The following is a 26,520-nucleotide window of genomic DNA, read 5'->3' as shown; positions in this document are numbered from 1 at the left end:
AGGACGTTCGTTTCCTCCAGAAAATCGCCTACAGTAATGGTGACACTGCATGGCTCCAGCAATAAAAAGGAAGCAGAACAACACGCCTCAAAACCAGTCTTTTGGCCCCTCCACAGCACCCCCCATCCCGCGTTGTTTTGCGGAGGAAACGCTCGGGTTTGTCCCCGGGGCGCGCCGGACTCTCGTCAAAACCCCGCGGGGCCAGCCCGCACCGCCAGCAGCGCCCGGACAGCCGCCACAGCGCCGGACCCGGCCGCGGGACGGCGCGGGGGGCTGTGTGGGCTGTGGCGGGAGGGCCTGGCCCGGCCCCGGGGCGGTGCGGCACAGCGCTCGGCCCCGGCAGGGAGGGGCCGGACCGCCCCTACGCGAACAGCCGCCGCCGTCGCGGCGGGAGAGGTGACAAGCTGCTGCGCGGAGCCGCCTCTGCGCGGGTGGGAGAAGCGGGTGCCCCCCTCCCCCCCCCTCACCGTCCCCCGCCCCGCTCCGAGGTAAGGCAGCCGCCCGCGCCGCCGCCAGTCTCTCCCCGCCGCCGCCCGCCTCCGCTCCGCGGCTGCGGGGACACGGCGGGGGGACAGCGGGTCCCCCGGCGTCTCCGTGTGTCCTCCCTCCCCCCCCCCCCCCCCCGCGGGGCCGGGCCGCGCGGGGACCTTGCGGGTACGCGGCGGCGGCGGCGGCGGCGGGAGTTTCGTTTCAATGCCGCCCCGGGGAGGAGTCGCGGTGCCGGCGGCCCCGGGGGAGCCTGGCGGCGGCGGCCCGCGGCGCCACCCTCCGCGGGGAGCGGCCGCCGGGGCGTCCCCGGCCGAGCCGCTGCCCGTCCCGCCGCACCTGGACGGGCGGGGGCCGCCCCCGAGCCCGCCTGGGCCTCTCCTCCTCCTCTTCCTCCTGCCGCTGCTGCCGCCCCGCCGAGGGCGCGGGAAGGCGCCCCGAGCCCGCACTTGTTCAGGTGCCCCCGTGTCCCCGCCGCTCGTTTCCCCTTCGGTTTTCTGGGGGAGCCGCCGCGGCGTGGGACGGGACGGGGCGGGAGGCGGCGGGAGCTGCTGCCTGCCCGTTGCGTCTGGTTCAGCGGTGATTTATGGTTTTGTTAACTCAGCATTTGGCACGGCGTGCTTGCGGGGAGCAGCGGCGAGCGGGAGTCATAAGTTTTTGTTACTTCTGGAAGGGAGAGGAGAAGGGCTCCGTGGGGCCGTGGCCGCCCCAGCGGCTCCCCCACACCCCCCGGTACCTCCCAGCTTCAGCGCTGCAGCCGGGGGCTCGCTCTGGTCAGCAGTGAATAACGCTGGGCACGGTTTTGGTGGGGGGGAATTGACACCCGTGAAGGTGACAGGAGAGAAGAACTGCCGGGAGTTAAAATGTTTTCCTTGCCGCTAGTTTTGTGTGGAAACCCTATATATTTATTCCTTGTATGTACGTGTATGTATATTTATCTATGTGTGCATGGAATATATGCACATATTTTTTTGAGCTATGAGAATATTGCCTATAGGCTTTTATTTCCAGATGTTTTGTTTTCTGTCTCTTGTAGGCATATTTGCATTTCTGCTGGGAGGGGAACAGACAGCAGTAATGTTGCTGAATATGTATTTGAACGGTAGCATGGAACAACTTGTGTGCCTTTAATTCAGCTGCAGAGGATGTCCATGTGGGATTAATACACTTAAGCGATCATGTCACACTGACGTATCTTGTTCAGACTTGTAGATTTTTAAAGCAGTGTGGACTTGTAGGTAGTAGCGGAAGTGTAATTAATTTTAAACATGTGACTTGGCCTAGTGCTTATGATTTTAACGTGGTATTCATACCTTGGTAAATATGCATGGATTTAGCCATCTGTCTTCCCTCTTCCCTTCGTGTACGCACATACCACACTGTGCAAATGAAAAAGGTATCTGTAGTAAGCTTTAGGGCCAAGTATGTATTTAAACTCTTCTAGGAAATGCTCTAAAGTTATTGTCAAGGACTAGTGGAAGGTGTCTTTCGTACAGTTTCTGAGTATGTTATATAAAAAAAAGTTTGCTTTAGCATCAGTGATGCCAATTTGTAGCTTGCATTTAGCATTAATGCTCTTTGCATACATCCAGTGCAGCTGATGGTGCTGCTGGGAGGCATGTAATTCTTCCCGCTGTGGACAAGGCCCTTTTGTGCAGTGTCAACTTTGTGTGCTTTCAGGGGGTGTGTGAACCCTGGGTAGAGCCCTGCGGTTTGTCTCTCCCTCCCATGATAAGGTGGTCGGGGGGTGCCAGCCGGTGTTGCTCATTGGAGACCTTAGCAACAAAACTTCTGACGCGGGCTGGAGCCCTGAATTGGGGCACGCCAGCCTTTGGCGCTTCCTGTACTTGCTGGCGTATGCTATGGCTCATCTACACGCGAGTGAAATTTGGAATAGCAGTGGGCTACAGCAGTGATTTGCACTACTGTAAGGGTCTGTCTGTCCATCAAAGGTAACTTGCAGGACGGTGGCTATACAGTAATGTTTTCCTATAGCCAAAGAAATGGGTTTCATTCTGGTATCCCTGCTGTTGCCACAAGAGAGGTACTTCTGCATTGTGCAGATGGGTGGATGACATGACGTGTGTCACCTCAACATATTTACCCTCTGAAATTTATCTTCTTTATCATTTATGCCTTCTCTCTGAAGGAATGGCCTGGTTTTAGACATAAGCAGACCTGCCAAAATCTCAAATCCATGGCATTGGTATGTTTGGGATTGTGATGCTGAAATCTTCATTTGAGCATCATTTTCTTAAATTTGGCTTTTACAGAATAACAGTTGTCATAAGAAGATTAAAAATAAAGTCTACTTGCTGCTAACACTTGGTGGGTGAAATTTTCATCTCTTCTACTACAGCTGCTTTGTAGTTTCTCTGTTGGTTGCAGAGTCTCTAGAATTGTAGTATGCAGTGCTAAATAGACTACTTCTTCTACTAACCTAGGGATTCTTAAACCGTGGTATACCTACCATAGAAAAGTGGTATGTGAATCCTGCCACCGGTGGCATGTGACTGCCATTTGGGGAACCTTCTTAGTCTTGGTTTTTCTTGGGTTAAAAGCTGGGCTGCAAGGCACTGGAAAAAGTTCTGTTAAAAATTTATGGCAGGAAGAAGAAAAAAACATAGTAAATTGGTATTCTTGTTGCTGCCTGATGGTGTAGATATTTTTGCATCCTCTGGGTAGCTCTTGGAATCTCAGCGACACTGTATGATCATTTTATTCCTTACGTTGCCGAGTAAAATTATACAGCCTAATTTATTTAGGTTTGGCATGTTCTCACCAAAACTCATGCTATGCTAGGTGAATGAACAGCCTGCTTGTTTATATTGCCCTTTCCCCCCCACTTTTAATAGGCCCTCATAGGTCTTATTGTGGTTCTACTGGAAAATATCAGAATTTGGTCCAACCTGCCAATAGAAACAGAAATAAAGAACCATGAACCATATTAAACCTGTTATCAAAGAAGGTATTTTCATACTGTCAGTTATCAAGGTAGAAATCTCACTTCAGATGGCTCCAGCCAGTCCTACAATCACATTTACTGCTCTTCTATAAATTTTTTTTCTGGTAGTTTATTGTTAGCTGTCTGGGGCTGAAGGACATGCTACCTTCATCTTTGCAGAATTACAGAGTAACCTAATTGGCTTCCAGATCTCACTGTATCTTTCTTTATGACCCTCTATCATGATTCAGACTCTGTCTACTTATTACTCCTTTCCAGATGTCTTTTTCCAATCAAATCTTTGCTGGATCACTTTTCCCTAGATGAATTATTATTCACTTTCTCAGAGGCATCCAAGAAATAAAATGCCTGATGGAATTTTCCTACCCCCCCCCTTACCTTTCTTCAATATTCTCCCACGTTCATTTGCAAGTTTACGTAAGTACAGCTAGTTAGAAAGTGTTCATTAAAATGTCATTGAAGTGAAAGTCAGGAAGAGTGTTGATCAAAAATGCTTTTCAGTTTCGAGTTACTCATTTCTGGTGAATAAACCTTTAAAAACAAAAACAATCTCTTTTTTTTCCTACTGGTGTTATTTCTCTTGTGCCTTTTGTCTTGATCATTGTGGTTGGATTATTTATGATAACTGGGTTTGACACAATCGATTCACTTATGACTTCAGAGAAATGCAATACTGAAACACTCAACTAAATTTGGAATAAAGATGTAGTTGGTATGGCTTGATCAACTACAGGTATGAAGGAGGAGTAGACTTCTTCGAAGTGCTTAAAGGTTGAATAACTCAAGAGTTTATCCTGACTTGCAGCTGTACACCGACATTTTTGGCTCACGTTGGGTGACTGATGACAATGATGACCGTCGGGGGCTGTTCCTCTGCAGAGCCCAGAGTAGCCCTGTCGTTGCCCAGTGCCGGGGCCACACAGAGCTGTAAGATCGCAGGTAGATGTTTGAGCACTGTGAGGATGGCGTCTGGAAGATGAGAGGATGATGGTACGTGGCTATATGACTGGGGAAAGACAAAGCATGTTCTGGAGTAATCGGATTTCCTAGACTGGAAGGCTTCATGAGCTGCCTGCAGCGTACTGGAGACACAGGTCACTCCGCCTAGATAGAGCTGAGGCAGCAACACTGTCATTGAGTAACATTTCAGTATGAAAGTATAATGTCAGTGTAAAGTCCAGAAATACTTCTGACCTATGACCAGTTGGGATCATGTATCTTAAAGCAACAAAACCATGGTCTGTCTGTGGCTGCAAATTCTTGACAGCGTTTTCCTCTGCTCACCACCGCATTCCAGGTTTAGGTTTAACTTCAGCTACTCCTTCTTTTGATGGTGCTGAAGGATAAATAGGTCTGTTGTGTCTCCACATTGAGAGAATTTGAAACTATTTCTGGGTGGTTCACCTGGTGGTTTGACGCTGATGTTAGAAAGCAGTGTAGAGAGACTTCAGCGTGTTCAGCCTTGTCAATGTACCTGTTGAAATTCCCAGGATTTATCATTCTGGGACATTTTGCTGCTTTCCATTATGAGATATTAGTGCTAGCCTTCCTAAAGCCATTCGTTTATTGTAGTCTTTAAATGACTAAATATTAGCTTTAGCTTTTCAGATTAATGAAATCTAATAAAGATGTCTTACCAGAGGTACCTTAGATTTCATGTTTGCAGAACAGGTGAACGAAGTGCTTCCTGCCATCTGCTTGTGCCTGAGTCTGACTCGGTATTGCAAGGGGAAAAAAAAAAAGACATAGGATTTAGATCTCATCTAGGCAGCTTTGGGTGATGCAATGCATATCAGGTATTTCACTCTTGGGATTGTGTATTGCCTGTTGGCAGTTAGAGGTAGGTCTTATGTTACTCAATTCATTCATTTAATTTCATAATGCTTTATGCTCTTTGCTTCCTGTTTGTGGTGGAGTGTATTTCTCCTGCTACTTAAAGCTTTTAGAAGGTATCTGATTTCTCTGGTTCTTTCCCTAATTCCTTGAAGAGCCCATTCCAGTTTGTACCACGAGAGATGAAGTGGGCTGTGCCATTCAGATTGCTGGGTGCCATGGGAGAGGCATGGTGGACACCCTGTGATTCTTTCTGGAGGTGCAAGCTGTTGAATCCTGGGAACGTTTAGACCTGGATGTGCATCCTGTGGGAGCAGTGGTGAGCGTGGACAGGAAGAGCAAGGGCGTAATAGCCATAATGGTGAGATTAGGGCACATTCCAGCAGAAGGGAGGTAGTGTCGGTGGCTTCAGTCAGTCATTTTCTTGAAATAACCTGTCCTCGCTGTTGTGACTTAGAGGAAGGGGGAAGAAAAATCAATACGCTTTCTGAGCTATAAAGAGGCCTCTTGACTAATAGTGTGGCAATAACTGGAGGCCAGAGCTGGGTGGAGCTCAATACTCCTCCCTCAGCAGAGTGGTTTGGTCATCTGAATTGTGGCGACGGCCCTAGGGCTGACAGGAGGATTATTACAGCATTGTTCTTGCTTTCTAGAAAGCTTACCTCATTCTTCTCTACAAATTTTAAAGATGACTGAAGCACTTTTTCTTACGTGGTACCAGCAGTGCCAAACCTGCTAGAGCCTGGTCCCTGCTGCTGCTGAGTCCCTGGTGGAGTCTGCTGCTGGAAACAAGCTGGAAAAGGGGAAAAATGTTGGTTTGTGTAGAACTCCGTGCACAAAGCTTTTAGGATCGAGACGATGAGTTTTCTAAACAGGAGAAGTGATTGAAACTGCTGTAGTTCCACTTTGCTTACTTCAGCAGGATTTTGTCAGTGGGTTCACAGTTAATTGTTGCTTTCTGCATAATAGACTGGAAAAAAAGGAGCAGAATGAATGGGAAATCCTTAAAGGATTTTTTTTAGAGCTGCCAATACACTTGAAGTTATGTTGCCTCAAAAAGAAATCCTTGAAGATGGCCATAATTGGAAGCGTCTGCATCAAATTTTGGTTTTTTTGAAGGACCTAAAGAACTCTTCCAGAAAGTAAGCACTGGTAACTTCATTTTTTGTTATTAGGTGGCTTGGTTGTAGGCGTCTTTGTAAAATGGAAGTGCATTCAATACGCAAAATATCCAATAGGACCAAAATAATAAGGTCTAAAATTCTGTGAACCTTTTTTTGCAGGATCCAGAGCTTTTAACCTATCCCTTCTGTCAGCGGTTCAAAGAAGAATCAAAAGAAGCAAATGCAAAACATCTGAGTGATATTCTCTTGTATATGCTGCCAACAGTAAAGGGAAGAGATAAAGATAGAAATCTCTCTAGTTCATCCATCGGGAACTGAACACGCGGTCACTGCTTTTGTCAAAAGCAGTACTGCTAGCTCGGATGAAGTCCTGTTGCCATGTCTAGATCCAATGAAGAAGTACTACTATGAATAGAGGTCTAGGTTGGGAGAGCTGGGCTACTTTAGTTGGATGAAACGGAGGCTGAAGGTCAATCCAGAAGCTGTTTATAGCTACTGGAGGATGGTTATGAAGATAATAGGGCCAAACTCTACTTAGTAGTGCCAGATGGCAGCAAGGGACAATGACAACAAATTGTTGCTTTGGAGATTCAGGTTGGATGGAGGGAAAATCTTGTTACTAGGAGGGTAGTGCAGCACTGCAGCAGGTCATCCGCAAAAGCCAGCAGGTCATCTGGAGAAGCTAATATTTGTCCTTGGAGCTTTTCAGGACTCATCAAGGCAAAGCCACAGCTGACCTGATCTGCTGTTGATGACAGTCTTGTTTTGAGTCAGAGCTGGAATAGGTAACCTCCAGAGCTTTCTTCTAACCAAAGTTTCTAGGAGCCTGGCTCAGATTACCCAAAAATGAAGAATTCCTTAGACAACTTTGAACTGAGCTGACCAGCTACTGTGGGGTGCTTGGTGGTAAAATTAATTTCATGTCCTCAATACAGCTTTTGTAGTGCCTGCATTAATGCTTCAGTGACCAATACTGAGATCAGTAATGTGGTCCTAAGTATTTATGATCTGAGGACCTGCAGGTTATTTTTATCAACAGGCTTCTTTTGGTCTTACCCAGCCCAGAGGGAAGGGGCAGAACTCTTTGATGGTGGATACTGCCCAAAGAGGCAAACCCCTCCACACGGGCCTGCCAAAGATGGCTTCAGGCGATGAGATGGCATTGCAATTGCCAAGAGGGCACTGCAGTGAAATTGGCCTTATGATCTTAAGATCGTAAGACTGTATACCCCACAGGAAAAGATCTGTGTAATCTTCATCTTGCGCTTTTCCTCTGCAGTCCCCTTCGCCTAGTACTACCGTTAAGTAAGTCAAAGGTAGCAGACAGGATGCCTCCTAGTCTTGCTTTGGCTCTACTAATATGTTGCAGTGCTCGTATTTTATCATTATTAGAGTTGGTATGAGGGGAAATAGCCAAATGAAAGGCTTTGTCAATTTTATAATACTTGTTTTTTGAGAGAGACTGAGGGAGGGGAGAGGAGAGTCTGAGGACAATGCAGAAGGGGTGAAGTACGCCATGTTGGAAAGCTGGGCGCTACCCACATATAGGCTTTTCCCTACAAATAAACTCTCCGTTCTGTCTTTGGACCTCTGGTGAATGAAATCCTGTATACATACTGATTTTTTTTTTGAGATATTTTTTCTGTAATTTACTTAATTTTTGAGGTGGCAGGATTAAATTTTGACGTGCGTTGCTTGAACCATGCTGTCGTCAGAAATAAGGCTTTTGGATGCCTTTTTATCCTACACCTAGTTTTTCTGCTAGAGGACCTAGTTTATTGCCCTTCATTGCTCTTACTCGTTTACTTATTTTCCCTGAGTGGAAACAATTCCTATTTCTTTCTGTGTATACAGCTACTTATTTTTTTGGTTTCTGTTTACATGACACTGGGAAAAATGGAGGTTCGTGATCATGTATATGGTATTATGCGGCGGAGTAATTAGGCAAAGATCTACATGTAATGTTTAAAAACATCTTACAAACAAAAGTACTCCTGGCACTTCACAGTAAGCAGAGAGCAAGCTGAAACAAACCAACCTTTTTTGAGGTAAAAATGGAAACTTTGTGCAAAGCTCTGAACTATTTGAATGCGTGTAACTCTGCTGTTTAAAGAAAAGCTTGCCTATGGGAACACAAACTCATAGACTTCACAGAACAGAGCTGCCTGCTAACCAAAAGACTAGTTGCTTGCCAGCAGTTCACTTGGCATAGCTTTCTCCTACCTGTCATCCATACTTCACAGAAAGAAATAAAACCCTGTACTTACATACTCCAGGCCTTCCCTCCTTGCCAAAGTAATGCTTTGTTAATTATATGGAGTCCTCTACGCTTACATGTGCAGGTTATTAATTGCTGTTAAAGGGTGAGGGATTCAATCCTACTCTTACTGATTTTAAAAACCAAAAATTATCCAATTGGCTCTCATTTTCTGTGAAGTCTCCTGGAGCCTATTTTCTCTGCTTACAGTGGAGATTGCTTGCTGATTTTGCTGCATGCCCCTGAGCCATCTACCCTACGGGCGCAGGCTGTTAAGTAGCGGTTTGCGGGGAAGCGACAGCTAGCATCACCTGTTAAAATAGCAGTGGGATGTTTTACACCTATATTGCAGTAGCGTGCAAAACCAATAAGATAATTTCAACTCTTTCTAATTCATTGAATTATTTTTGTCCTAATTGAAGATGGGAAAATTCAAAATGTATCTTGGTTTCAGAGGCATCTTTTTCCCTTTGGGTTGATAATGGAGTAATAAAATAGAGCTTTTGGATTTAAAGGATAATTAGAGAGCCCTCATTACATCACTGATCAGAAGATTTATTATTTGCAGCCATTGCTTGGATTATATGCAGGATCTGGGATGCATAAGAGGCTGATAACTCAAGCTTCATAGAAGATTAAAAAAGTATTTGGTTTACCTGCAGAAAACATAATTGGAATACTTCTCACATATAGTTACATGAAATGTTATTTGTGGTAATTTAGGAACTTCTTAGAGGACATATCTTGCCCCTGCGTCTTCCTAGTAGGTTGGCTATTATGGGAAGCCAGCAAATGCTCAGGATAAGGGGCAGAAGTTTATTATGTGCATCCTCCACCTTATGCACCCTTGAACACAAGCGGGTTTTCCTATGCCCACATGGCTTTGTGGCTGAGGTTAGTAGCTTCTCTGACAAGGTGATTTATCAAATGGTTTCCTCCTGTGGTACATTTGAATAGGAGCTGCTCCAAATCTGAGGCCAGAACAATAGCCATGGAGGAAATTAGTCATGGAGGGATCTGAGGAGGAAGGAGCATGTTTTTATCAGCAATGGAAGAACTTCCCAATACACAGGGGTCTCACTAAAGATAATTTAGGCATTAGTGAGTAGTGGCGGTTTACACCTTCACATAGTTTCCAACTAGGTATTAAAGACTAAAGGGTACGACGCTTGCTTTCTTCTTAATTTGACACATTTGGAAAGTATTCTTCATAACTGCATGGATTCAAAATACATTTTTATGAAGGCTTAAGCATTTGGTGTTTATTTCAGCTGGAGTGAGAGGCTTGGGAGATTTCCATCAAATAGTTCCCTGGTTGTGGTGGATGCTGTACAAAATAGGGGGACGTGAAGTCAGTTAGCGAAGAGAGGGATTTATCTTGAATTTATAATATATCTTGTTGGCTTAAACAGTGCTTGTGCTTTTACCCTATGATACCTTGTGATTCATAAAGTATCTATTCCGAGTAGGGTTCAGCAGCTGAAGATAAAGGATTTCTGTTTTGTATGTAACCTCTTTACATTCTGCTAAAAGAGTTGGGAAGATCTATTCTGTGATGTATTGAGGAAATGGTTTACATTTTTTGATAGGTACAGGTACCTAAATATACGGCATCTAAAATGAGACTAGACCATTTTATATCTGGGACATCGGCATGGGGCTGGCAAATATAAGCCAGGACATACCAGTAACCCGGTCTTTCCAGCAGTGGCCACTGGTGGCCAACAGAATTCCCTAGGGCATCTAAGAAGACACTAGATGTCTGGGTTTGGATGACTAAAATTTAAATATCAATGTTTTAATACTTCTGTGATTTGATATTTCAGATCAGCAAACTGCAAACAGCTTTTTTTCAGCTGCCATGAAGAAAAATAGAATCACTTCCCTGAAAAAAACTTTTGCTTAAATCTGCATTCTAAGAGTAAGGCAATAGAGGTGGTTTGCTGGTTTATTCTACCTAACTTATTATTTTGCCAGTTTATATTACCTAGCTTATATAGACAAAGTCATCAAGATTTTGGTTGTTTTACCAACCTTCCTTCCTGCAAAAGATGTTCCCTTCCAAAATAAAAAAGAAAAGTAGGAGGAGGATCCCAGCCCAACTCCTTTTAGGTTAATTTGGTGTCAATCAGTTGTTCAGAGGAAGAAAGCGTGAGTGAGTGCAAGGATTGATGTTCAGTCAGGGAAAAAAAAAACCCTGGAACATGTTCAGCATAGCTTAGAGAACAAGCTTATGTAGCTTATATAGCAACATAGCTGGAACATGCTTATGGCAAGCTGAGGATTTACACCAAAGCTGTAACTGTACATTGTCAAAATACAGGTGTTCTTTAGGTATATGTTAATGTTTTTAGTTATTTCAAATTAATTTGAACATCAGAAGTGCTATCCAATGCATTTAACTTAAGTGTCTAAATATTTACGTTCCTAATAAAGCTTCTTCTGTAGTAAGATTTCACCTCTTACATGTTTAATGAAGGACATGATAGAAGGGTGACCATCTCAGGTAACCAACAGAGAAACACAGATGCTTTTAGGATATGATAGAATCTCTTAGAATAGCTACTTTGGGATAGGATGAATCACAGCCCACAAATGCCTATTTCTTTTCAGTGACTATGAAGAGAGAGGGGGAGTAGAGTGACTCAGTGAGATGTGGTTGTTTATATTTGGTCAAATATATTTCAAGCTAAGTGCATAAGGCTGCAATCCAGAGGCAGCTCAGCTCTCCATGGCACCTGGAATATGTCTCTCAAATGTTCAGCTACAAAGCCTGGTTGGAGCGTACTGCAGCTCTCTTCTGCCTGGTGCCTTCATCACCCTTCCCAACTGGAATCACCTTGTGAAGGGAGATGGTGCACACATACTCAGTTTTCATCCTGATGAGGAACTGGTGTCATCCCAAAATAAAGTCAGGATGCAGACAGGGTGCGTGCCTGAACCCATGTGTTTGGATCGCACAATGTAGACATGGCTTAAATTCCTTGTGCAACCAGCAGAAGGAGAGAGGGGACTTGGAAGGCCTGCAGAAGCCACCTTAAGTTTGGTAAGATTGAATCCTAACATCTAACTTGAATATATGCTTGCTTCTGTAGTGTGTTTTCATTTCATATTTCTCTCTGCATAGATGATGAAAATAGAATGGTTCGTTTTCCTGTCTGTGTACAATCAATCTCCAGTTTTCCTAGGTTAGGGAGATGTTGGGATGCCTGGGTGCTAGGAAGTTAAAAGAAATCCTGGACTTCAAGTTCTTCTGATAAGCATATTTTTAAAACCAGAATTAGACCTAGCAGTGTTCTGTCAGAACAGCAGACCTGCTTCTGGTTAGTACCTTGAATTTTGGCATTACCCTTCATTTTTATAACTTGTAATGATTTCTACCATCACTTCATCCCCACTAGAGAGAGAGAGAGAGAGAGAGAGAGGGTGAGGTGTTTTGCAAAGGCTGGCATCAGTGGTATTACGCATGAATAGGTCTAGGTGTCTAGTTTTAAAATCTTGGCAGCTGCCTTGACTTTTCTTTATTCTGTTATTCAGACCAGAGCTACCAAGGCTCAATTTTGCTGGTGGTAGCAGCTGTGGGAAGTTACTGCAGGAAGAATCTAATACTGAAATAAGAAATAGTTTTGAAGTTCTTCTTACCATTGCTGAACTTACCAAAATGTCACTTGCCATAGGTCATCTAGGGGTGGCTCAAAATCATCTTTCTGCTGTAGTGAATGTCACATAAGTTGCTTGGTGTCTTCAATGTTAGTGTTACATATATTCCATGCTTATTGCATAACTCCCTTTAAATTGAGAAGTTTTACTGTTTCTGGGATTAGACTTAATCGCTATGATTCAAGAGTAAAGAAGGAGAAACAACTGTGCGGGCTCTGCACGTTCCAGTTGTCCTGCTCTTTTACTTCCAAAATAGTCCACTTCTCTCCAGAAGTTATATCTACGCCCATCAGAAAACTGTGTGTAATAGCCACCTTTAGCAGCCTTTTTCCCATGATTCATTAATTATGGGAGCACATCAAGCAGAGCAGATGGCATTTTTTGAGTTGGGAATTTACCTTTATTTGTTATTCTTCGTTGTATTTGACATCTGAATTTCTCAGCTTCTCTAAGATGATGTCGTTTTGCAATTAAATATATAATGTGATTGTATAAATTGGCCTTGAAAATTGAAATCCTGGCCTTTTTCTTTGTAACTGATGTGGAAAATGAATGGGCACATGGGCACATCTCAATTTGAGATCAGTCACTTTGGAACTCCTCACTCCTCAACGTACAGTGCAAGTATTTTTAAAAATCTCTTTTTCTTCAGTCCATGAACTCATGCCTTATTTGCTGCACACTACTCAAACACCATTTTTGAGAAAGATCATACATTTTAACTTGAGCTTTCTGATGGGGCCTAGCCGAAGGGTTCACAAACATGATGTGATTTATTTTCAGCACGCCGTGTTGAGTTGAGGGGCTTCCGATCCTTTGACGAGGGAGGAACTAAAATGTAATAACCCACATGAGGAGTTGGGTGTGCGTGTGGCTGCTAGTTTAGTGTTCATGATTTGAGAGTCCTAGGAATGATAACCTGGGAGCACCTCAACCCCGCTTTCACTGTAGTTGAAGCTCTGCCGTGGTCGAAGACTGGCGTGCGTGCTCTGAAGCGGTGGTGCTGAAATAGGGTTGTGGAAGGGGTGCTGAACAGTTGGGGGGGTGTTAGTGACTCATCTTGGGTTTGTGGGGTTGTTTTGAGGTAACTTGCAAGTTTCCTCCCTCTTCAGAAGCAAACGAATGGACCACAGAAGTCTCAGCATGTCTTGCCTTATGAACATGCATGTGGTCCATGGGGAGGGTTGACTGGTGATGCCTGTGCCACTTACTGTCCCCAGCTCCTCGTCCGGCTTGGGCACCATCATCTTCCTTGCTGTAGCCTTCTGCCTGACCAGACCCAGAATTTCCAGACTCTGGCTCTTGCATCTCTTCCTCCCTTTCCCTCTCATCGCTGTCTCTCCCTCTCCTGCCCAGCTTCGTGTCACGTTTTGTTCCACCCAACCTTTCTCACAGCCCCTCCACAGCGTGCTCTCAAGGGCCTGTCTCCTGCACGTCTGTGGGGCACCAGCCGAAGGGTCATGAAAGCAACAGGCGAGGTTGTCTTCCTGCTGTCAGCTCCAATGTCTGGTCTCTGGCAGATGGGAGCAGCAGTTACAGGGGAAATCCTGCTAATCTCCTGTAACTTGAGCCCATTACATGCTCAGTCGCACTGTGGGGCTGGTGCCTTTCCAGCCACGGACGGATGGACGGATAGCTGGAGGGGGCGGTGGACGCTTAACTGCGGTATATTTTCTGAGGTTTGCACTGGTAAGGATCAGGAAAAAAAAATTTAAAAAGATGGTGTCTATCAGCTGAATTCTAGCAGGTTTTAAAGCTGTGTCAAATAGGAAAATATTTTCATAAGTATAGCAAAAAACATAGCTTTGATTTAAAAAAAACAAACCAGACAACAAAACTGCACCCCCCCCCCCAAAAAAAAAACCAAACCCAAAACACCCACAAAAAACCAAAACCAAAAAACCCCACAGAAAGCAAGGGATCAGCACTCTGCCAAATCTCAAGACTGCCCCGACATGGGCAGGGGAGCCAGTGTTTCCCATTGAGTGAGTTATGAGGCGGGCAGAGCAACATGTTTTTGTCTAGGCTATCTCAGAAATGGGCAAACTGCGTTTTGGCAGAAAATTAGATAAATCCTGCAGCAGATGTCCAGCATGGAAAATTTTTAACACAGGCAGCTTGAGTTTGGCAAAGCCAAAAGAATGTGGAAAATACCGATGAGATGCACCAGGCTACCTTAACAACAGATGGAGTTATTGCTCCTGTCCCCAGGGTCTCCTGAGACCCACTAGAATCAACTGTTTCAGGTTTTGGGGGGTTTGTTTTGTTTTGTTTTTTAAATAGGGCGGACTAGAGCAAAGCAGAGGGGGTGATTGAGCAGAGAGCAAGGGCTGGCTGGCAGGAGCCTCCTCAGCAGGCAGCCGTGCCCGGGAGGGGAGGGTTTTCACGAGTTGGGTGGGAGATGTTGGACCCCAAAGGAGAGGGTTGTTTTGGTTTTTTTTGCTTGCGGGTTAGAGGAATAATGGATTTTTGGAAAGCCGCATTTATAATATGCAAAACAGTCCATAGGAAACAATGGGGCCTTGGGACAGAGCTGCCAGTGAATGAGAGCTTTGTTTTCCTCTTGTCTATTCATATTTCTAAACTTTTAGTGGCATTTAAATACATTTTACACATTTTTATGTAATGTCTTGAATTGCATAAACTGCTGTCTAAAGTAGTACTGCACTGCAATACTTATCCCTTTCTGGATAAAGAATGACTTTCAAATTAAGCTTCTTTTTGTATTTTTCTTAATTGCAACTCTTGTTCTATAATCCTTGGCTGCTTTGTTCTCTTGTTGTAAAACTTCAGCAAAATTTGTGGGAAAACTGATTGACAGCAGCCTTGTGTACCCAGGGTATCGAGCTGCCCACAGTGTGACTTGAAAATGGCAACTGGCATCATAGTCCTTATGCCAGAACCTTGGTACAAATGCACATCAGTTGTGAACTAATCACTAGAACCGCAGTTCAGATGGTGTTGATGTGACTTGTCTGTCAAGGGTATTAAACGCCGTCATGTAGATTATGTTTTCATCAAGAAGCATCCCATACCTGCAGTCCCGAACAACTGGTCTCAAATATTCAGAAAGACGTTATGCGTGTATCGCTGTTAAATGCAAATGCTGCAGAGTAAGATTATGCAGTATTAAAATGATAATATTACTGCCCAAGTGGGAGTGTGTTTCGGCTGTGTGTTAAAATAAAGGATAGAGTGTTTGGCTTGTGGTGCGCAGCTCACCTTTACAACCAGCATCATTGCAGTTCTGCAGTTTCGGAAATGTTGTTTGTGCAAGCGTTCGTGATTAGCAAAAGCTTCGAAAATTCTCGTGCAAGAAATGGTGTAGCTGCCGTTGCCGCGGAGGGGAAGGGAGTTGTTTGCTTTTGCTGCATACGTTGTTTCATGGAGATATCGCTTTACCTCGCCAGTAAAACTCCTTCCCTGCGCGAGGGAAATTCCTGGTTCATCAGTATGGATGCATTGTTTTTACACATTAGAAGTGCTGTGTTGCCGTGTCAATCATGCCGTTAGGATCGATTTAAGAGCAGTAGGGCTGACGAAGCTGGGTGTGATTGGCTGCCATATGCTGGGAGGGCTCTGGGAGAAGGAAGGGCTGCAGTCTTTCAGCAACAGAGTTTAGGCTGTGTCTTTGCTTCATCATCTGAGGAAAAATCCCCAGATAAGGCACAAGGCTTTTCGAGCGCCAAAAAAAAAAAGAAAAAAAAAAAAAATCCGAGCTGCTCATGGTTTCATGTGAAAATTACTTACCATGATGCGATGGGAAAGATACGGCTGTTTGTTCGTATCGGATGTTCCTTTTCATGTTGGGAATGTGCCGAATAGACAGGGCTAAACAAGGTAGGAGGGTCGCTGTCTTTTACTGAATGTTTAAAGAGTTTGCTGCAGTATGCTGCATGCCGGGTGTGTTGCTCGGGGAAGTCGGGGAAACGACGTTTCTCCAGTGAATATATTCTGTTTGGGTGCAATAGGTGGATTTTATGGTGACTTGCTTTCAAAGGGAATTAATTTGCAACATAAATAGCTGTCTTCGGAAATAGAATGTGAGTATACGTGTATTAAAATAACGCAAGTAAAAAAAGAAATAGGTCAGTGTGTTTCAGAAGTGCTGTTACCCTAATTGGATTTTTAGCTGGATTGTTGTCTGGTAGCGCTTCCTAGCTTTAAGAAAGAGAAGAGTCAACCTGGAAATCTGTGAAGTTTATAGCAGATATATGTGAAGATTTAGGTGAATTAGAGTGGCTGATCTAAATAATTCCCTATTGGAGGCTTTAACTAAAGCCAAGACTGCCTGTCTTAGACTTGTAGGAGCTGTACGACAAGATTACAATATTTCACCCCGTTATAAAAGTATGGGTGTTTTTGACTGCACCGTGATTCCTTGTACTCGTGAAGGCAAGTCGGGAGAGTGTTCCGTATTGTAGTTTAGCTGAGCGTTTTCCCTGCCCTTTCCAGGTCTTTGTCTCGGCAACAAAACAGAACCTGTACACAAAAACAAGGAAAACAAGGTTAATAATGCGTGCTGCAATTATCTGATCTTTATACATTTTTAATGAAAGAACACACAGCTAGCAGAATAATTTAATGAGCAGGCTGGCTTTTAGAGCAATGATTTCACTGTGCTGAGGCACATCAACTTTCTTGCTGAAGAGGAACCTCAGGAAGGAATGGAAAAGATTTATGTTAAATGCTCTGGAGAGAAGGAAGAGAGTTACACGGGCAGAAGTCTGTAAAATTCTGGAAGAATAGAGGAGTTAATAATTGTTACATATTAGATTGGAAGGAAACTTTACCGTCATATTGCAGGAGGGATCTGAGGACATTGCCTCACCCTGTGACGTGCTGAAGCCTCTTCAACTTTCTTAGGCTGACATATGTATTGATGGTGCTCAGTACCTGTCAGGATCCTACCCAATTAGCAACCCCAATTAGCATGCTGTCTTTAGCTGCATTATAGCAGCATTGTTTATATGTACGGTATATAATATAGATTTAAAAATTTTTTTCTTTTTATTTTTTCAAGACTAATAGTTGGTGAAAAGGCAAGAAAATGTTATCTTATTTCTCCTAGAATAGCCATGAATATTGTGTATAAATATTTGTACTCAGATAGGATGTGGGTAGAAAAAATAAGTGTCTGAGCTGAGGAGGACCAAAGGTCAATGTCTTTAAGAAGAAATTAGGTAAAAGAACCTTTCACTGCCTAGAAAAGCTTTTGATGCTGTAATTTTGGGGAAAGTTTTGTTTTGTTTTGTTCCCTGCCCCCCCGTCCCCCCGAACAAGTTACACTAGTTTTAAAAGTATTGCATTAAATAGGCCCTTCTGGACGAACCGTCCCTCCGCTTTTCCAAGGAGAAGTGCAGGGCACGGGCTCAAACCTCCCGATGTCCCCTCCTGGCTCCCTGCAGCTGACTCCGCTCAGAGGAGGTTGATTCAAATTCCCCGTTCCCTGGCTAAATACTTGCTCAAGACCTGCAGCTAGGTTGTTGGCACATCTTCAGTTTATGAACTGGTTATTTTTAAATGCTACGCTCTTCTAAGTAAAATCAACCTCGTGTCTTCTGAGAATTTCAAGCTCTGCTAACAAGTGAAACACGTGTCAGGGTATAGAGCACTATTATTAAAAATCCGTGGGGTGTGGATATGTATGTTTAAATACCTATCATTGTCGATGTTTAAATGTGGTGTTAAAAGTCAAAATAATCTTTTCCAAGCTATAAAATGTGAGCTACATTTTTAATTTTTGCAAATAAAATCCTTTTCATCCACAGCTCATAGAGAAAACTTCTCAGTCTCATGTTTTGGGACTGTCTTTCAGATAATTTGCTGGTTTTCGTACCTTTGGGATTGGCAGATAGGCATGAGGAGGATAATGCCATACATTACAAAGTGAAAATTTGCATTCATCACTCAATCATATAGTTTGTATCAAACTATTGACAGACAATCAAGTGACAGAGGGATTAAAAAAATTCTTTCCTGCTCAAAGAATACTTTATATCGATAGGTAAGTGTGCTTTTGTGGTAGTAAATATTTCTGTATTTGCAATTGTTTTGTAAATAGTTGGTAATAAGGTATTTGGGACCAGATTCTGGTACCTCTTTTCGTTTAGTAGTATCTTTTCCTCTTAATTGCTCTGTGGATTTCATCAGAGCCATTAGTGCGGTAACGTCTTACTGTGTGCAGTCTGTCTGTTTTCAGTGAATAATTACTCTGTTTAGAATTAGTTTCTTCATTTTCTAAATGCAGGGTTTACTAATGAGTTGCTTGTCCTGAAGTATAGTGTTGTGACTACAGAGTGTTTATAAAGCAAAATCAAGTTCTTCATTTGTAGACATATATTTTATAGAAATCTAAAATTATTACATGTTTGGGTTTGGTTTTTGGTTTTTTTTTGAAAAAGAAAAGTAACTCTTAATGTGATGTGGGATTTCAGGCACTCTGGTCTGGTAACTCATTCTCCTGTGAATGAATGTTGTCCTATGTTGCTCACAAGTATGTCAGGAATAATCTGTACTGTGTTTATTTGTAAAAAGGTCTGTAAAATATTCAATTTTTATAGTACTGAGAGATGAGAAAAAGACTTAGTGTTCAAATGAAATTCCTCAGTAATGATTTCACATACGGTTTTAATTTCCTAAATCATTGGTTAGACACATTGCTAAGATTTAAATTTCACATAATAGCTATTAGTGGTACCTTGTTTTCTTAAGTTACTAGAAATTTCTGACTTTGAGGATATTTTTTTTTTCTCTTTCACGGATGAAACACTTTTTTCTTTCTTTTTTTAAAGCCCAATGACTTTTTTCCTGGTTTTTGGTGAATGAAAACACATGGCTGTTACAAAATTGTAACAAAAGAGAGTAAAATCGGCAATGTGCGCTTGCAGCCCAACCGTATCCTGGGCTGCATCAAAAGCAGTGTGACCAGCAGGTCGAGGGAGGTGATCCTGCCCCTCTACTCCGCTCTGGTGAGACCCCACCTGGAGTACTGCGTCCAGCTCTGGGGGCCCCAGTACAGGACAGACATGGAGCTGTTGAAGCAAGTCCAGAGGAGGGCCACGAAGCTGATCAGAGGGCTGGAGCACCTCTCCTGTAAGGACAGGCTGAGAGAGTTGGAATTGTTCAGCCTGGGGAAGAGAAGGCTCCAGGGAGACCTCGCAGCAGCCTTCCAGTACCTGAAGGGGCCTACAGGAAAGCTGGAGAAGGACTGTTTACAAGGGCATGGAGTGACAGGACAAGGGGTAATGGGTTTAAGCTGAAGGAGGGGAGATTTAGATTAGATATTAGGAAGAAATTCTTCCCTGTGAGGGTGGTGAGGCACTGGAACAGGTTGCCCAGAGGGGTTGTGGATGCCCCCTCCCTGGAAGTGTTCAATGCCAGGTTGGATGGGGCTTTGGGCGACGTGGTCTAGTGGAGGGTGTCCCTGCCCATGGCAGGGGGGTTGGAACTCAATGATCTTTGAGGTCCCTTCCAACCCAAACCATTCCATGATTCTATGAAAATCACTTGCTTTGGAATTTGTTAGTATATATTTTCTTTTTAAAACCATTTTCCAGCTTTTGATTGTGAAGCTAATTTGATGTGCTACATGTAATACAATGTGTTATGGTTAACTAGTGTGAACCAGTGCTATGTAACTGGTCTGTAAACGGGCTGAAATTATAGCCTGAGGAAAATAAAACTCATTTCAAGAGCGGGTCAGTGCTTAAAAACTAGTTCAAATAATAGTAGTATTAACTGCTTGACTAATTAAACTAATCTTCTTATACATTATTAGCAAATGCAGTGGCAGTTTTTGGTTATTGATATACAAAGTCCAAAATCTCCTTTTAAAAACAAACTTTTTGACTGTATTTTGGGGTAGAAGGTGTGTGAGCAGAAAGAAATCATGCAACCCTGTTCTAGAATCTGCCAACTTAATCTCCCCATTTATTTTTTATTACTCTCTTTTAATAAGGCCGTTAAAACATCAAGCTCTCCCTCTGACAACACTGGTGATTTAAAGTTCTTAGCTCAGTATTTTGGGCACACTAAAAAAGGAAAAGTTTGGGGCTGTGAAAATTGAAAAGCATACCCAACAGGAGATTAAATGCAAAATCCTTGTAGCTAACATGAAAAAATACTAATTATGTAGGGGACTTTTTGTGCTAGTGATGATTATTAAAGCTATTGGGAACTGCCAGCGTGCAGCTTGCTGCTTCTGCAGAGGACCTGTGGGATTCCTGGATCTGTAAGTCTGGCAGAGGACCTGGTGGGTTTGTAATACCTTAAACTTTGCACGTTAGAATAGCTCAGCTGTAGTTCTGGTTAACAAAGGGGATAAACACACACGTTTGCACTCTTCACACACCCCCCCCCCCCCCGTTTTTATATCTAGATACAAGTCCACAAATGCATGCACACCTATGTAATACACACACACACTCATAAAATTGGGGGTTTAATTTTTGTGATTTTTGCAATACAAAACTAATAGCTAATAAAGACAAGTATGAAGGATTTAGTGGTACAGTTTTTGCATGAAGAAATGGATCAAGAAATAGGAACAGATGGTTCATATCAGAGTCTTTTTTTTTTTTTCTATATTAGATCAATAATTTTTTATCATTTTCTGAGTGGATGATAAACAGCGTTTCAGGAAGGTCTAGGTTGCCCATTGCTGAACTCATAAATAGACACGAGATCGGTCTGGAGGTTCATGTGCTGTAAAATCTTTCCTCCTGCAGAGAGTACAGCACCTCTGACAATAGACAGAATTAGAGAATACAAGTAAGGAAAAAATACAGAAATATTTTCCCTCTGTAGCTTTATGGAAGGGAGCTAGGACTCAGTTAGAAATGCCTATTTATTTTTTTTTTTTGTGAATTCTGAAGGCAACTTTTCAGTATGTTTTTGTGTGTGATCACTTAAGAGATAGGCCTAGCAAGTATTTTTTAAATATATATATTTTTTAACCCTCTAGTGTTCTCTCCTATCCAGGGTAAATACTTTTTTTTTGCTGGGTTTCTGAGGATTTTTATGGTTGTCTTTTTTTCAATTGCTCTGTGATGTATGCTTCAGGTATACTAAATGGCTCAGCCATACCCCCCCCCCCCCCCCCCCAATTTCCTGAATGTCGTGATTTTTGCACTTTATAGATATTATGGGCAGTGTTCTGAACTCAGTCTAAAACTAACCTTAAATCGCAAAGATTTCAGTTTATTTTCAAGTGCTCTGAAGGATGATTTTCGGTGCTGGGTTTCCATGTGTCGGGTTTATTTCTTAGCGCTCTCCTCCAGCAGCTCTCTGGGGGAGGCTCCTCCTGACATCGGGGTGGGGGAAACAAGGCATGGCCTTGTAGAATATCAAAGCCTGCTTTTAGCCCATTTTTATCTTTTTTTTTGGGTACTCCTTCCCACTCTGGCCATGCCTCTGGTGGGACAGGCAGGCCCGTCGCTGGCAGGAGTGTACCTGTGTGCCTGGTTAATGATCCAGGACTTGAGCACTGCCTTGCTTTTACTTATTTAAAAAGCTGCGATAACAGGTACGAGATCTCCCTGATGGCTGCGTTCACCCGTGGCACAGCATCCCCAGCTACGACCTCCGACTGCTGCGAGGAGACCAGCACTGTCTTTCCCACCTTTGTCTCCTCGCCCCGCGGCCCAAAAGCGGTGGGACCTGGGGCACCTCCTCTGGCTGGCGAGAGCTTTTTGCGGAGGAGGAGGAGGAGGCGGCCGGTGCGTGGGCTGCTTGTGCTGGGGATTGCAGTGCTGCAGTCCTTATTGGCATGCTGAACATGCGCCGGCAGCACGGCGCGCCGCTGTCCTGGAGCTCTAGCACTTGCGTTTAGAAACTTTTCTCTTCATGTGTTGGGGGTTTTTTTTGTTTGGGTTTTTTTTTTGTTTGTTTGTTTTTTTACGGTTTCCTTGTGTATTTTACTCCTTCTCTGCTAATCCTGGGACACACTGTGGGGCTGGATTGCTTTATTGCCATAATTTTAAGGGGGTGTGGGGAAGCTAAAAACACCCTAAGATTTTCTTTGCCACAGTGGGGAGGGCACGAAAGGCTTTGAAAGTGGCTGCACTGATGTGTTTATAAAGCCAGGGCATTTTTATTTTTTTTAAAGACCTCATTTAATGCTCACGACTTTGTGCGGTGAGACCAATTTCAAAGGCTTTGGTAACCACAGTAGCAGCTCTTTGAAGTGGAACCGCCAGCAGGGGACAAGCCAGAGGCTTAATCCTTGGTGTAAAATGCCCTAAGTGGTAAGAAGGCACAACGTCCATCTTGAGGGGAGGAGCTGGAGAGCAATATCTGGAAATAAATCCATCTCCTGGACCTGGACCTCGCTCATGGAGCTGGAAGTGGTTGGATGCTTCTGTAGGACGCGAGGGATCCAATTCCCCACTCTCTCTCTGGTTTCCCACTCTCTTTCTGTCTCCCCCTTCTCTCCTCAGTCTCTTGAAGAGCAGCACACAACCACTGAAGGTCAAGGGAGTAAGGCCTGAGAACAAACATGTGTTTCTGTGAGGTTTTTTTGCCTTCCCAACTTGGTAAATCATCCCTCTGGAGTGCAGAGCAGGTGGCACAGTCACTCGTCTGATCTGCAGGTCCTTGTGGGCGTGCATCTGTCCGGTTAGGTCGGTGGCTTTGTGGTGGCCCCAGGAGATAAAGCTGTGCCTTCACATTCTGAATCGTCCTTTGGAAGTGCCTGTCTCCCCCTTGGCATGAGGATGGTGAAGGAGATTGTGCTTTTTGATCACCAGTGATGCATTTGAGTGCCTGAAGATAGGTGGAAGGAGTCCACCATCTCCAAAATCTGTTTGTTTGAAATAGGAGATGAAAAGTGTTGAGTTTCTCATGGGAGGGCTTGAGGATCAGTGTGTCCCTATGGATCCATAGCCAGCCCTGGCTGCAGGACTAGGCTGCTTGTCCCAGGGTGGAGGAGGCAAAAGGGTAAGCTGAGGACAGGCGTATGAGCCTTGACTGGCGCATGACTTCAGCTGTTAGCCACCGGGGTGAGAGGCTGAGGAGAATTTTCCTTCTCAACCATTGAATTTAGTAGCCATTGGTGATTCTGACGACTATTTAAATAATCTGCTCTTTAAGATGAAAATTTATTTTAAACTTGTTCATATTTTTGACCTGCAGTAAATCACCTGCCATTTAGCTTCATGCTCTAGCTGTTTCCCATATGCAAAGATTGTATAGTTTTCCAACTGGTAGTTCACTGAGTGTCCCCGGCCTCCTAGTCAAAATGTAGTGATCCTCATCATCAGTCTGTATGAAAGTCATATTCTTTCTGTTGTCAAAAGCCTCATCGTTGCCTCTTCGTATACATAAGCCTTTCTGTAGCGCTGATGGTGCTGTTGCTGTTCTCTTTTTTTAGCTCAGTGGTAATCTTTTTGAGATGGAGGAGGGTCTGAATGTGACTTATCACTCAAGAGTTACCTGCTCCATGACTATATGCAGTAGCATAATTCTTTTCTGGTTTCCTTCGGTATTGCCAGATGTTCTGCTGGCTTTATACTCCATCAGCTGCTGAGTGTTTTGCTGAAGCTTTCACCGAATTGCCTGTAAAGTCCACAAGATCTTTCCTCTGTAGTAGTGGCTTGTTTGAACCTAGTGCTGTTTGTCTACTGTTTATTACTTTTTGGGGGGTTTTTCCCCTCATCTGCATTATTTTGCCTTTCTGTTAAACTCTTAGCTTGTTTTATCATCCAGTGTACTCATTATCATGACATCCTTTTGTAACTCTTCACAGTTGGCTTCGGCTATGACTTTGCAAAAATTTAATGTTAACTGCTAAGTCCTTTATTGTTTATAGTTATGTTGCAAAGCAGAGGATGACAACTCTGTTGGTAAACTTCATTCTGAAAATGATAGTAAATTATTAGAAGTAATTAGAATTAAAAGAATTCTAATTCTAAAAATTATTAGAAGTAATTAGAATTATTAGAAGTAAAAGCATACTATTTAACCATGTGAGTTTGTTGAGCTTTTGCAGATTTTGTTGACCCTGAACTTGTGCTCTGACTTCAGTGTTCATGCCATCTGCAAATGCTTAGCACTTTTAGCTACTCTTTTTAATTAAATTTCTTTTAAGATCCATAAGATTCATGTCATCACGAGAACTAGGTCCCACAAAAATCATCAGCTTACAAAGGCGAGATGTTTCATTTGCTTTTATTTTGCTTAATTTTGAGCTTTGAGGATTTGTATTTTAACAGCTCTTCTCTACAGTTGTCAGAATTGCACTCTAATAAAAACTGACAGTTCCTTGTAAACATACTTGTAGGTGATAAGGCTTTATGAGATGCACTTGATGTTTTCAGGCTTCCAGTGAAATGGGTGAGAGGTAGCTGTGCTGCTGTAGGGTTGTGCAGTGGGTCCTCTAACTTGAGGATTCGTGTTATAAGGAGTCGATATCAGTGCTTGGTTTTGTTGGTGGTGTTTTTTGGTTTTTTTGGTTTTTTTTTCCCTTGTAGAAAAATGAAATTAAACTAGACTTAGTAGTAATGGTCTGTTTTGGTAAAGATAACCTGTATCTCAACCTTCTTGGCCTTCAGACACCAAAATGTTAGGAAACTTCCCTTAAGGGAAAGGTAAATGTGACAGTGTTCATCTTTGGAGTGCTTCACTGCAAAGTCAAAATGATTGCCCTGAAATAGGACTTTAGAAACAGCAGGCAAGTTCCTACTTTTCTGATTTAAAAATACTAAATTGTTTTTGTTTGTGTGCCTGTATTGACTCCAGTGCTGCAGTTATGAAATTTAGATTGTGTTGTGTGTTGTGCATCAGCAGGATTATTCTTTAAAATTTTCCTGGTGGACCTTGCTCGTTGGGTGAACATTTGGCAATAAAGAAGCCAGAAAAAAACTGGGACCTTAAATTGTGGATTTCCATCCAACTTTCCAGAACCAGAATAATTAAATAAATACACACACACACACCCCCAACCAACCAACAAAAAACCCCCCAAAACCCTCTTAATATGTAGATTGAGTAAACTTTGTTCATAAGAAATCCTAGAAGCACAAAACTAGAATACCACTGCATTGTTTTAGTCTCTCCCTTTCCTGTCTTTTTGGACTATACTTTTCGGAGTATGCTTTTTTTAGTCGCAGATGGGCAGTTCTGTTCAGTTGCTGTAAAGTGGTACCATGGCTACTACTATTTCGGATGATGGGCAGAGCGATAAATGTGGAGAAGGGGCTTTCAAGTAGGTTTTCAAGATTTCTAAAGTCTATACATTGTAATCAACTAGATATCTCTGTGAAAGCCAAATATTGGTGATGTATACTTTGCAGCTCATAAAGTTGCAGAGGATTACTGGAGGGCATAATTTGGACTGAGAGTGAGTTGGTGAACTTGTTTAGGTTTTTTTTTCTGGTCTGGTTTGATTTTGTGTCTCACTTGCTTTGTCCTGGAAATGTTGTATGAAATGGAAAGAAGTCCTATCAAGTGTCAGGGGCCAGTGTGCGTGCACAGGCTGAAGGTTAGAAGATATAAAACCTCTTATTTGCAAGATAAGCAAATATTGCATTAAAATGAGGCACATTCAACACAGAAATCTGTTAAGTCATTTTTGCAAAGTTGTTTTTTGGAATAGAAATGGGTGTAACAGCAGCAGTCCCCTTTTTATGTTTATAAATGGACAGTTTTTATCTCTGAACATTGTTGTTAATTTTATTCATTTGACCAAATCCAAAATGTTTTTGTGCTATTTATTGACTTTGTAACACAGAAGATTTGACATTATCTTTCAAAAATAATGCTCTCTATCAAGGTGAGATTTATGCAGGTTTAAAGGAAGTTTTTGAATTATGATTTAACACAGAAGTTGTGCAAGGCAATACAAATCGTACAGTGCAAAACAAAATGTGGCTTTAAATGCCCATTTAGGACTAAGCTTGGAGTACAACAAATGAATTAAACCTTTGAAAAGGACAAAACTGTCAAGACTTATTTTAACCAGTCCAAATTTTCTGCTGCAATGTAGGCAGAAAACTCTCTCTTGCCAAAAGCCTGTTGCTTGTACGCAGCGTCACGAGTGTCTCCGTTGCTTTGGAAGTGCCGGTGAACACCGGGCTGTGCTCAGCAGTACCGGCCCCGGCAGGAGGGGGAAATCTCAGCAGTTACAGGTAAGCAGAGATAGTAGGAAAAAGTCTGGAATAATGCTCTGTCAAAACATTTCTGGGAAATGTATTCAC

The 26,520-nt window shown here is 43.1% G+C and overlaps 1 protein-coding gene across 11 annotated transcripts in view; it reads left to right on the top strand.

Moving 5' to 3' along the window:
- The first annotated feature begins 370 nt into the window (after positions 1-370).
- Positions 371-26,520, top strand: part of LOC104640428 (muscleblind-like protein 2) — a 111,421-nt gene continuing 85,271 nt past the window's right edge. For 2 of the 11 annotated variants that reach the window (XM_075741235.1, XM_075741190.1), the window contains exon 1: positions 371-488. The gene's annotated coding sequence lies outside the window, so the exon portion shown is untranslated. Of the gene's footprint in view, positions 489-11,671; positions 11,712-15,908; positions 16,166-26,520 lie in introns of those variants that run through there. The other 9 variants (XM_075741203.1, XM_075741224.1, XM_075741171.1 and 6 more) reach the window with 8 other exon arrangements.

This window comes from Balearica regulorum, chromosome 1 (assembly GCF_011004875.1).
Source record: "Balearica regulorum gibbericeps isolate bBalReg1 chromosome 1, bBalReg1.pri, whole genome shotgun sequence".
In the NCBI taxonomy this organism is placed as follows: domain Eukaryota; kingdom Metazoa; phylum Chordata; class Aves; order Gruiformes; family Gruidae; genus Balearica; species Balearica regulorum.
This window is presented reverse-complemented; position numbering and strand designations above follow the sequence as displayed.